Below are 13874 nucleotides of genomic sequence, written 5' to 3'. Positions count from 1 at the left end.
GTCTTTGAAATTTAATAATAATAATAATAATAATGATAATAACTTTCTTTTTGCTGCTCAGGACCAGTCACTTCCCACCCGAAATTGCCAAACTGTGATTTTAAAGGAAATTGTAAATAGTAAATGTAGATTGTGCAATGAATTTAGTGAGACTGTCCAGCATCTTGTCAGTGGATGTCCTGCTTTGGCTCAAACTTCCTACCTCAAGAGGCACAATGGCATTGCCCATGTTTTCTGTTACCGTCTTTGGCATACCTGTGGCTTTGACTCTGAGGTCCATCCATGGTACGACCCAGAACATGTACAGGGCGTCGTGGAAAATGAGTGCTTTAAACTATACTGGAATAGGCCCATATACAACTTATAACATTTGCAAGCCAACAAACCTGATCTTGTCTTATTTGACAAAACCAGTGAAATTATTTACATCATAGAATTCTCTGTCCCTTTTGACACCAATGTGATTGACAAGATTCAGGAGAAGCACTCAAAGTATGCAGACCTTGCATATGCAAGGTCTCACTTGTATCCCAGGTACAAAGTTGTCAGACTCCCTATTGTTCTTGGTGCCCTAGGTTTGATACCTCCTGATCTCTTGATGCAGATTAGTTGTGTGCCCGAGTTTTCCACTAGGAGCACAGCTCTTCTCACTCTGTGGACAATGCAGAAGGCTGCCGTGTTGGGGAGTCTCCATATCCTTAGGAAAGTTCTTGGTGGGTTTGAATAGGCAGCAAAAAATAATGGGAACTGGTCCCATTTGCTGTCTGGGCTGCGTGTAGAGGGGTCAAGGGTCCCTGAGCTGATGATGCGCCTTACCAGCCTGATTTGCCAGGATCACCTGACCCCTCTCTGCTGCACTTTTTACTTTAATCTGTATAATAATAATAATAATAATAATAATAATAATAAAGAAATCATACAAATATCGATCAGCCATAACATTAAAACCACCTGCCTAATATTTTGTAGGTTCTCCATCCGGGGGATTTGGAGGCCATGTGAACTATTCGTCATGTTCCTCAAACCATTCCTGAACAGTTTTTGTGGTGTAGCAGGGTGCATTATCCTGCTATAAGAGGCCACTGATATTAGGGAATACCGTTGCCATGAAGGGCTGTACTTGGTTTGCAATCATGTTTAGGTAGCTGGTACGTGTCAAAGTAACATTAAGATAAATGCCAGGACCCAAGGTTTCCCAACAGAACATTCATTGCCCAGAGCATCACACTGCCTCCACCAGCTTGTCTTTTTCCCCATAATGCATCCTGGTGCAATCTTTTCCTCAGGTAAGTGACACACACGCACCCTGCTGTCCACCTGATGTAAAAGAAAATGTGATTCATCAGACCAGGCCATCTTCTTCCATTGCTCCATGGTCCATATTTGATGCTCATGTGTCCATTGTAGGTGCATTCAGCGGTGGACAGGGGTCAGCATGGGCCATTGGTTAGGCAGCCCTGTATGCAGCAAGCTGCAATGCAGTGTGTACTGACACTTTTCTATCATAGACAGCATTAACTTTTTCACCAGTTTCTACTACAGTAGCTCTTCTGGGGAATTGGAACAGACAGGCTAGCCTTCATTCCCCATGTGTCTCAATGAGCCTTGGGTGCCCATGACTCTCTTGCTGGTTCACTGGTTGTCCTTCCTTGGACCACTTTTAATAGGTACTAACCACTGCATACCCGAAACACCCCACAAGATGTGCCATTTTGGAGATGCTCAGACCCAGTCATCTAACCATCATAATTTGGCCCTTGTCAATGTCACTCAGATCTTTACGCTTGCCCATTTTTGTGGCTACTGCCTCATAGAAGCGAAGCGAGGCAGTAGCCACTATGTCATCGTGTTGTAAGAATGAGTGTAAGAATAGCGCACTGCGCATGCACATATGCATTACAATCACCAGAACGGCGAATCATGATCTCATGATACGAACAGTTGATCTCGCGTTGTCAAAGGTACACAAGAACGAGTGGCGAAGCCACTATGCCATCGTGTTGTAAGAATGAGTGTAACAATAGCGAAACCTCGTAACCAATCAGCACTTATCCTGATCAAGTTCGATTACCCGTTCTACTTCTTGATAAACTTCGGAACCAATCAGAACCAGAAACGAAACAAGAGAAACCTCATTATAACTTCGTAGTATTGGAAGATAATCGGCAGATAAAAAGATAAACGAAATTTGCCTCGTGGTTTTCCAAGGCTACTGATTCGATATCAAGTAAGTGGTGTTTATTTTAAGAAAATGTACCTTTTGATTATCACAGCGTTTGTTTGGTCCTTCTGAAAGGTCAAATGAAAGGTTTTGTAAGTTGTTGTTTTTCTTGAATTTCCCTCTGGGATTAATAAAGTATCTATCTATCTATCTATCTATCTATCTATCTATCTATCTATCTATCTATCTATCTATCTATCTATCTATCTTCCTTTCTTTCTTTCAAGCTTTTTGGCAGATATATTGAAAAGCCGATATCAAGCTTCTGCTATTCGCTTTAATTTTGTAATTTTATTTTAGAGTCTTTACACTACACTTGTGAAACAAAATGTGCTCATTAGTAATAAATAATGCTTCTAAGACAATTCATGAACAAGTGCTTTCTTACTATTTTGAAAACATATATACACTTCACCGCACTGTATTTTGAACAAAACACAGTAAACAAAATTGGTTTTCAAAATACTACAAGCCCTGACGCTGCTCACAGCTTGGTGATGCTTGCAAGAGATGAGGCGAGTAGAACTGATAACATGTATATATGCTATATTTACTGTATGGACATGGGGTCAGAAAACAATTTTATTTATAAGCAGTATCCACATGGACCCATAGGGTACCTATTTTTCCTGCTTCCAACACATCAACTTTAAGAACTGACTGTTCTCTTGCTGCTTAATATATCCCACCCCTTGAGAAGTGCCATTGTAATAGAATATTCAATATTCTTCACTTGAACTTTCAGTGGTTTTAATGTTATGGCTGATCGGTGTATTGTATGTAATTTCATTATTAGTCCAAAATCTCAGTGTTTCAGGATTAAAAGATTTATGATTAAACACATGAACAAAATAATCCACAGTCATTAAGGAATTGACTATAAATCTGCCGAAAATGGCTGGAAATTATGACTATTTAATTATATTTATATTAGAATTAAATCAACTTAAATAAAAGGCAAGGTCTTAATACAGTTAGGTCCATAAATATTTGGACAGAGACAACATTTTTCTAATTTTGGTTCTGTACATTACCACAATGAATTTTGAACAAAACAATTCAGATGCAGTTGAAATTCAGACTTTCAGCTTTAATTCAGTGGGTTGAACAAAATGTTTGCATAAAAATGTAAGGAACTAAAGCATTTTTTAAACACAATCCCTTCATTTCAGGGGCTCAAAAGTAATTGGACAAATTAAATAATTGTAAATAAAATGTTAATTTCTGGGGCGGCACGGTGGTGTAGTGGTTAGCGCTGTTGCCTCACAGCAAGAAGGTCCTGGGTTCGAGCCCCGGGGCCGGCGAGGGCCTTTCTGTGTGGAGTTTGCATGTTCTCCCCGTGTCCGCGTGGGTTTCCTCCGGGTGCTCCGGTTTCCCCCACAGTCCAAAGACATGCAGGTTAGGTTAACTGGTGACTCTAAATTGACCGTAGGTGTGAATGTGAGTGTGAATGGTTGTCTGTGTCTATGTGTCAGCCTTGTGATGACCTGGCGACTTGTCCAGGGTGTACCCCGCCTTTCGCCCGTAGTCAGCTGGGATAGGCTCCAGCTTGCCTGCGACCCTGTAGAAGGATAAAGCGGCTAGAGATAATGAGATGAGATGAGATGTTAATTTCTAATACTTGGTTGAAAACCCTTTGTTGGCAATGACTGCCTGAAGTCTTGAACTCATGGACATCACCAGACGCTGTGTTTCCTCCTTTTTAATGCTCTGCCAGGCCTTTACTGCAGCGGTTTTCAGTTGCTGTTTGTTTGTGGGCCTTTCTGTCTGAAGTTTAGTCTAACAAGTGAAATGCATGTTCAGTTGGGTTGAGATCAGGTGACTGACTTGGCCATTCAAGAATATTCCACTTCTTTGCTTTAATAAACTCCTGGGCTGCTTTGGCTTTATGATTTGGGTCATTGTCCATCTGTATTATGAAACGCCGACCAATCAATTTGGCTGGATTTGAGCACACAGTATGTCTCTGAATACCTCAGAATTCATCCGGCTGCTTCTGTCCTGTGTCACATCATCAATAAACACTAGTGACCCAGTGCCACTGGCAGCCATGCATGCCCAAGCCATCACACTGCCTCCGCCGTGTTTTACAGATGATGTGGTATGCTTTGGATCATGAGCTGTACCACGCCTTCACCATACTTTTTTCTTTCCATCATTCTGGTAGAGGTTGATCTTGGTTTCATCTGTCCAAAGAATGTTCTTCCAGAACTGTGCTGGCTTTTTTAGATGTTTTTTAGCAAAGTCCAGTCTAGCCTTTTTATTCTTGAGGCTAATGAGTGGCTTGCACCGTGCAGTGAACCCTCTGTATTTACTTTCATGCAGTCTTCTCTTTATGGTAGATTTGGATATTGATACGCCTACCTCCTGGAGAGTGTTGTTCACTTGGTTGGCTGTTGTGAAGGGGTTTCTCTTCACCATGGAAATTATTCTGCAATCATCCACCACTGTTGTCTTCTGTGAGCGTCCAGGTCTTTTTGCATTGATGAGTTCACCAGTGCTTTCTTTCTTTCTTTCTTTCTTTCTTTCTTTCTTTCTTTCTTTCTCAGGATGTACCAAACTGTAGATTTTGCCACTCCTAATATTGTAGCAATTTCTCGGATGGGTTTTTTCTGTTTTCGCAGCTTAAGGATGGCTTGTTTCACCTGCATGGAGAGCTCCTTTGACCACATGTTTTCTTCACAGCAAAATCTTCCAAATGCAAGCACCACACCTCAAATCAACTCCAGGCCTTTTATCTGCTTAATTGAGAATGACATAACGAAGGAATTTCCCACACTTGCCCATGAAATAGCCTTTGAGTCAATTGTCCAATTACTTTTGGTCCCTTTAAAAACAGGGTGGCACATGTTAAGGAGCTGAAACTCCTAAACCCTTCATCCAATTTTAATGTCGATACCCTCAAATGAAAGCTGAAAGTCTGGACTTTATGTCCATGTCCATTATATAACTATAACTTGAATATGTTTCAGTAAACAGGTAAAAAAACTAAATTTGTGTCAGTGTCCAAATATATATATGGACCTAACTGTACATATTCCAGGTTAAACTTTCAGATGGATTATAAGCTGTTCAGAGCTTCCCAGCGTTCCTGATGTTCTCTCCCACTGTCTGAGTGCTGATGCTCCTCACACAGGATTATAGGATTTAACTCAACTCAAACTTTCCTAAAAAAAAAAGTCTTAGTGCACAACGAAGAGTTGTTTATTTCATCAGTTATCAAACACAAATGAAATTTCTCCATCATTTCTCACTATTCCACACGGATACCAGGTGTCAGTGGTGTTCAGACAGATTTCACTTTCATATTAGATTCTGTGTTAAATAATAAATTCACCTGAGTGAAATGCTGGATAACTGAAATAAACAGTTTTTCCTGTGCGCTCAGACTTTTGGAGCTGGTGGAAAGGAGCTGAAGTAAAATTAAATCACGTTTGATTTTTTTAAAATCATGAGTTTCAACACAACAACGGCGTGTTTGTGTTTGGATGTCTGCCATGTTGCCCCTTTTAATCCAGAAATGCCACTATCTCTCCGAAAAACATGGAAAACAATCAGATAAGGGTTGGAGTGGTTCAATCTTAAACTATTACACCCTGGAATTTCTTCATGATGTGTCAGAGTTCAATGCCAAACTGCCATCATTCGACAGATACGATCAAAGGAAAATACCAGAATTTTTTCTTTTTAAGGTATAAAGGAGTAAAGACTGTAAAAGGTGTACCAGGATCAGTCTGTAGGGGGCAGTGTATGACTTTATTATGACCATGTAAAGAACAGAGAGATGAAAAGAGAGAGAGAGAGAGAGAGCAAGCAGTGTAGTGAGCGATGACCTCATGATGAACTGTGATGGATCCCAGAGAGCCTGAAATGCCATCATGGGTCTGATAATTGGACAAAGGAATGGCATATCACGCTGTGTGTGTATGTGTGTGTGTGCGCGCGCACGCATGGATAAAACCCACAGCGTGTTTTGACAGCGGTTCTTGTCCATCAATTCCTCGTCTTTCTTTTCTAACAAGTGCGTGCATGGAGCACCGAATGCTGAACGACGGTGGTCCATTTTTTAAACAGAATTTTCATTTTCACTGCAGATTCAATTAGAACGATTTGAACTCAGCAGAACAATCCCTTGGCTCCAGGTCTTGTTTGACGTTCTTTCTTTTCATTTCCCTCGCTCTCTTTCTTTCTTTCTCTCTTTCTTTCTCTCTCTCTCTCTCTCTCTCTCTCTCTCTCTCTCTCTCACTAACGCGAGCCAGAGCTGGAAGGCACATGATTAGGTGGTGGCTAATTGGGTGCAGATCCGTTCTCTGGAACAAGAAGAGCCAAAACACGCTCACATCTGCGATCTCATCTCAACTGGACTCACTACGAACATCAGGCTTTTCAGCAACAGAAACAGAAAACCCCGCTTGAATCAACTGACGGCCTCTTGGGTTCTCATTTCATCATTATAGCATCTAAGAACATTGAGGGGAAAAAAACATGCGAAAGCACGTGGCATGTGAAAGCAAGAGAAGCGATAAAACATAATCATAGATCTCTCTATCAAAGCTCTGTGCTGGTTTTTTCTCTCAGTGTTGAGAAATAAAAAATGACTGTAAACACTTTCCTGCTGCAAGAAAAAAAGCTTGTGTTGTTCATGATGGAATATTTCATGTCTAAGCAATGTGTAAAATTTGTTTTAGTGCTTAAACTGTTAGGAGTCACTGTTGTTACCTTGTGCTTGTCTAGTATTACTGAGTCACAGAATTATTGGGTGTTAGCATGTCACCACTAATGCTAATGTATTTTGTCAGTAATCCCCCCATCCTGCTGTGTTTGTGTTTTGTAAGATTTCTCAGGCGGATGTTCAAGACACAGCTCTGTGAAACTAGTTTTGAAACAATGACACACTCATTAATACAATGGCAACATTATTCCAGTGTTACACTAAACATCACACCAACATCAATCAAATGTCATTCCCATGTCACACTATTGTCACACTAACATCACACCAATGTCACACTAACATCATGCCAATGTTGCACTAACATCACACTAAACATCATACCAGCATCAATCAAATGTCATTCCAGTGTCACTCTAACATCACACCAACATCATGCCATTGTCACACTAACATCACGCCAACGTCACACTAACATTATGGCAATGTTACAACAACATCACACTAGCATTAAGGCAGTGTTGCACCAACATCACACTAACATTAAGGCAACGTTACACCAATATAACAGTAACATTGAGCTAGTGTTACTGTACACCAACATCACAATAATGTTACGGCAATGTTACACCAACATCACAATAACATTACGGCAACGTTACACCAACATCACCAGGCAATGTTACACCAATATCACAGTAACATTAAGCTAGTGTTACTGTACACCAACATCACAATAACATTAAGGCAACGTTACATCAATAACATTACAACAACATTACACCAACATCACAATAACATTACAACAACATTACACCAACATCACAATAACATTAAGGCAACGTTACACAAACATCACAATAACATGAAGGCAACGTTGCACCAACATCACAGTAACATTAAGCTAGTGTTACTGTACACCAACATCACAATAACATTATGGCAACGTTACACCAACATCAGAGTAACATTACGACAACGTTACACCAACATCACAATAATATTACGGCAACTTTACACCAACATCACAATAACATGAAGGCAACGTTACACCAACATCACAATAACATGAAGGCAACACGACACCAACATCATTGTACATCATTGTAATGCCAGTGTCACACTGCCATCAGGCCAAAATCACACCAATGTCACAGCAACATTACAGTAGCGTCACGCTTTCCCCAATGTCACAGCTACACCAACATCAACAAACATCACACCAACATTATGCCAGCGTCATGCTGAGGACTCAAGTGAAAGGACAAATGTGTGGAACATGTGCATGTTTGCCGGACATTTTCAGGGATTTTTTTTTTATTTTTTATTTTTACTTTTCCAGGATCAGATAAGAAAAGCCTGAGTGTGTGTGAATCTGACTGAACTCTGCTTTCTAGAAAAAAAATTGAGGGAAAAATGGCCACATTCCAAAGGAATAAATGTTTCCTGCTGATGCAGTTCACAGAGTTTTCTGTGCTTTTAAAGCATCATGTAGGAATAAAACGCAGCACAGTGACAAGCTGAAAAACTCCACAAACTTCAGCCAATCACAACGCTGGATAATTAAATTAACTGAGAAAGGCAGAGGCACGGATTCATTCTGGAAGTGATGGAGAGATGTGCTGATATCAGATGAACACACACTCACTCTAATCCTGCCAGGAAACCCGAGAGAGGAAAAAAGAAACTGGCCATGAGCTGGAAAAACTAACAATAACAATAACAATAATCAGAAGGAGTTTCCTTTTATCTGTGTTTCTAATGTAACAGAGTGACAGGTGGAGAACGTCTGTTTATAATTAGATTTTTAAGAAAAAGAAAGAGGAAAAGGAACAGTGAGTTTGGAGTGGATATAATCACGACTTAACTTACATGACTTTTTTATTTGAAATTTATAGACAAACTGAAACCAAAACATTTTTGCTTTATTAATTATTATTCCTGATCATATTGTGCAATTTTTTTTAGTAGTTCGTCTTTGTAAATGGTCATTTTTGTCTGTTTCTAAAAATGTCTTAAGACTCAAATGTGAAAATAAACCAATAATATTTAAAAGAACAAAAAAGAAAACCAAACTGAATAATACCAGTAGTAACATTTTTCATGATTCCTGTTTCAGTGTAAAAAAAAAAGCAAAATAAAAAAGCAAAAGCAAAGTATACATGAAATATCTCAATTTAAATTAATGTTTCGGTAAACATTAAAAATAGTAAATATTTAAACAATTTTGAAAGTATATTCTTATCTTTATTTTAGTTTATCTTTATTTATTTATTTTGAGGATGTGGGAAAATCTTTATTACATTCCATGCCTTTATTTAATTGTATTTTGTTTTTATTAAAATAAAAATAAAACAAACTTGTAAACCTTTTAAGGATAATCTCTTTATCCCCCCCCCCCACACATTTTTTTTGTACATGGGATTTAAAGTTGTGAGTGTTGTTTATTCTGACAGTTTATTTTTTAAACTGTGTGAATTTTTAATTTTGCATTTTCTTTGCTTATTTCTATCAACAGGACAAAGGTTTATTATTCAGTACCATATTTTTTAAAATATGTATGTATTTATCCATTTAATAATAATAATAATAATAATAATAATAATAATAATAATAATTATTATTATTATTATTATTATTATTATTATAAAACTGGGTTATTTGGTTGGGCTGATAAATGTCTCTGCAAAGTTAATCTGCATGAGAAAATTTATAAATCTTTATTGTTTCTTATATATGAATTTTGCCTTAATCTTACACTTTGCCCTTTCACTTTTCCACATTACAAATAATAAATATATAAGTAAATAGATAAATACATAAAGTAATTGATTAACAAACTAGAGCAAAATCAAAGTTTCTTTGCTTATAATGGCATAATGGGGAAAAAGTGAAAATATATCTTATAGCTATAAATAATGAATATTTCATCTTTTATTTAAACCGAACATCAGTTTGCTACGTATTATGTCCAGATTAGCGCCACTTTTTTAACTTATTTTTTTAAATACTTTTTCGTGAGTAATATTAAACAGTAATAAGATAATCTAAAATAAAATGAAATGTAAAATTAAAACCAAATGCATCTGTATTTTAAAAAAGTAAACTATAATTAAACTCTCTCTATATATGTGTGTGTGTGTGTGTAGTATGAGTAAAACTAAGTCCTGTATTTTAAAAGGCCATTCTTTTAGAAAAAAGCTCAACATCCACAGCATTAGCAGAGGTTTCACAAAACAAATTGAGAGAGAGAGAGAGAGAGAGAGAGAGAGAGAAAACGAACATAGATGCAGTGATTAGGGCTAGAAGTGATGGAGAGATGTGCTGATACATTCACTATAATCCTGTCAGGAAACCTTAGAGCGGAAGAAAGAAACCGTCCTCGAACATGAGAAGCTAAAATTAATAAGAACCACAGGACACTAAGCATTGTCTGGAGCGAGTTAAAGTCCTGTTGGAGGTAACGGAGCAGATGGAAGCTTATCAGGAAGCGCGATCGCAGCTTGGCGTGCATTCTTAGACGTGCTGGTAATGGCCGTGTCCTGTGCTAATGCTAACTTAACGTTAAATTACATGCCTAATTTTGCAAATAAAAACACCTGCTATTTGCTCAGGCAGCCTCGAGACATACCATTTTCACAATCTTGCTTCTGTTTACCTGCTGTTCTGTTAAAAGCAAAACAAACCCCTGAAAAAAAACCCCATCTGAGCCAAAGTACTACAGCTAAAGTGCTAAAACTTGTATTTAATCATGAATCTTCACATTTAGCATGAAAAGAGCTTTGAGGCTCCATGGTTTTATCTGTAATGTTTATCACTGATAGATTTAAAAACTAAACCTTATAGCTGAAATGCTGTTCTGGCTCAGTGGATCAGAACATTGCGAAATATTGCACACTACAGTGAGGGTTAAAATAAAACGAGTCCAAAGATGAGGTCTGGCTCAAGCTCCGGCTTTTGACATCGACCCAAAAAATTAGTGAGCATGGCCTTTAATAACGGAGAACTCTTTTAACGTGTTATTAAATCCTGTCAGTCAGGGAAACGGCAGGAATGTTCAGGAACGTTCGGGAGGCGGCCGGCGCTGACTGACGGAGAGATGAGGAACGAGGGATGGACAAACGCCAGCAGGGTGAAGAGTTCACCAATGACCACGTCTGAACTGATTTATTACTTTCATCATTAGCAGGTAATAATAGTGGGACAAAGACAAAGAGCTTTCAGTCACATTTTTTCAATACTTTCATAGACATTTTTAACAGTAGGGCTGCAGCAATATAATAAATATATAATCATTATTCAAATGTACTTTTTTCTGTATCAGCTTATGCCTTTTCTTATTTTGCACTTTCTAAAAGGTTTTTGATCTTTTTTAATTTTTTTTTAAAAATTCACACATTTTAGAAATAGAATAATACAGGGTGTTTCAAAAAAAAAGTATATTATTTGAGATGTAAATATCCCAGAATGATATAAAATTTTTTGAAACACCCTGTATAATAAATATGAAATAATTAGTTAAAAAATCATACATTTTAAGTATCAGCTTGTAGCTTTCTTAATTTACACTTATTAATTTATTCATAATTAAACAAAATTTTTTATAGATATAATAGCTGGATGGAAAAAACAAACAAACAAACAAACAAACAAACAAACAAACAAACAAACAAACAAACAAAATAATCAGTAAAATCACACTTTTATATTATAGTATCTGCTTACAGCTGTCTTGTTTTGCACATTTTACAATGCTTGCTTGATCTACAGTTTTTAAAATTCAGTTTTTAAATATAATTTTAAAATCAAATATGAAAGCAGAGACATTTCTGCAGGACTAGAAAAAAAAGTAAAATAAATAAATACACACTTTTGTGGCACAAGCTTTCTTATTTTGCACTTTTTAAAAATAAATACGTTTTTGATTAAATAATAATAATAATAATAATAATAATAATTTAAAACTTCAAAAACAGCATGCAAATATAAGAAAGGCGTGGCTCAGACTTGTGTACATAGGTACATTAATAATCTAAAATTTGGCTGGATATACACAGTAAAACTATATAGAAATATGAAATGTGTTTAAAAAATCTGAATATTGTAAAACATAAATAATTTTAAAAATCAAAGCCTATCATTATTTAGAACTTTAAAAAAAATTAGTAATTTTATTGATAATTTGTCTTCTTTGTATATCTGTAATATAACAAAAAGCATGTTAAAATGTTTCATCAAATAATAAAATGTAAGAGAAACGATGAGATGGCAATGGAAAAAATGTAAATGACGAAAGAGCATTTTCTATTTATAAGCTTTATTTTCTTATTGCTATAGTGTTTGTCGGTGAACTATGAGAATGATTATCGTAATATTTCAGGGTCATGACCTGCTGCTACAATTTGAGATCATTATAATTTTTTTTTAATTCCATAAACGGCAGTAAAATTTAACTCAGATGATGGTCATTATAAAAGTACGTGCTCAGGGTCAGGTTTGCAGCAGAAAGGGATGCAGACGCAGGTTGGTGTTACTTATACACTCGAACAAATAATCCCAAACACAAGCCAAAACCACAAACAAGTGAACAGCAAACAGGCAAAACCAGAGAACAAAGTAACAGCACACAAAACAGGCACTTAGTAAAAACCACTAGGACAAGACTTCAGCCAGCGTGAGTGAGTGAGTGAGTGAGTGTGAGATGGAGAGATAAAGCGGGAGTCTGGGTGATTTATAATGTGAGGCTGATTGGACACAGGTGAGTGTCATCAGAAGAATGAGTCAGGTGACCAGATTTCAGCCACGTGCTGCAGGGGTGAATTCTGGGAAGTGGAGTTTGTGGCTGAAGCCGGCCATCCCCATGAAATCCAGCTGTTTCTGTTGTTTTAACTGTGTTATGATCAGTGTAATGGGTTGTACTCACACTGACAAGCTTCAGGAATCCCACAGATAGAAACTGCTGCACATTTGCAATAAGAACACAGCAACAAGCAATCAAACACAACACACAACCAATCAAACACTATAAATAATACACAGATGTGTAAACTAGAGGTGTAAATAATGAATATGATGCCCTACATGACCTTTGCACTTCTATACTGCCTTCTCCCCTTTGCGGTGTATGCCTCGTTCCGCTGTAATCAAATCATATCCAGCTTACCGCTTTACCGCATGCTCCTGTCACAGGTCAACGGTGTGAGACATAAATATTATGACTTTATGTTTATGGAGAGAAATCTGCCCGGCATGTTTTCTTTCCAGGTAAATATGCATAATTAACTGATACAAATAACTTTTCCGGTCATTTCAGTTATATTGGCATATAGTGAATAACAATGTACTATTAAGATGTTAACATACCAGTCAAAATTATTCAAATTTTTCTTTATTTATTGCCTGTTATATGTATCAGCATCTCATGCAACAGTCACGTGATAATACAAAGGGTCTGCGACCAAGAAAAATCCAAGTTAACAAATATGAGCGATTTTGAAATATTTTGAAAAATCTATAATGCAGACATTATAAAATTAAAATGTTTTACAAAATATACATTTTTTTCTTTTCATTAATTGTTTTATTTCACTTTTATTTAATCCCAGTTTTATGCAAACAAATGGAAGAATGTCATTCATTCATTCATTCATTCATTCATTCATGTGTGTTCAGGGATAGATATAAGAAAATATTAAAATATTTATTATTCCTTTCCTTTTCCTCATTGTCTATATCAATGTCACTGCTATAATTAATTAATTAGTTCATTTACTTATTTATTACAGATGTGAAAATGTGCCGTGTGTGTGTGTGTGTGTGTGTGTGTGTGTGTGTAAGTGCTTGTGTACTACACATCTGAATTAAAAAGATAAAGGTGGATTCTGGTATTACGGAACATGAACATTCCTGTTTTCGATATTTGTTTGTGTGTTGTTTCTAAATGAATTAAATGAGATATTTTAAATATGGTTAAATAAAAAA

General features: G+C 36.8%; 1 protein-coding gene across 1 annotated transcript in view; it reads left to right on the top strand.

The window, feature by feature from the left end:
* mfsd8l1 (major facilitator superfamily domain containing 8-like 1) overlaps positions 1–6511 on the top strand; it is a 50898-nt gene extending 44387 nt beyond the window's left edge. The window contains exon 12 of the mRNA XM_060940484.1: positions 6481–6511. The gene's annotated coding sequence lies outside the window, so the exon portion shown is untranslated. The remainder of the gene's footprint in view (positions 1–6480) is intronic.
* The last annotated feature ends 7363 nt before the right edge of the window (positions 6512–13874 follow it).

Source organism: Neoarius graeffei, chromosome 15 (assembly GCF_027579695.1).
Source record: "Neoarius graeffei isolate fNeoGra1 chromosome 15, fNeoGra1.pri, whole genome shotgun sequence".
Taxonomy (NCBI): Eukaryota; Metazoa; Chordata; class Actinopteri; order Siluriformes; family Ariidae; genus Neoarius; species Neoarius graeffei.
Note: the sequence above shows the minus strand (reverse complement) of the source record. Positions and strands in the feature narration are given on the sequence as shown.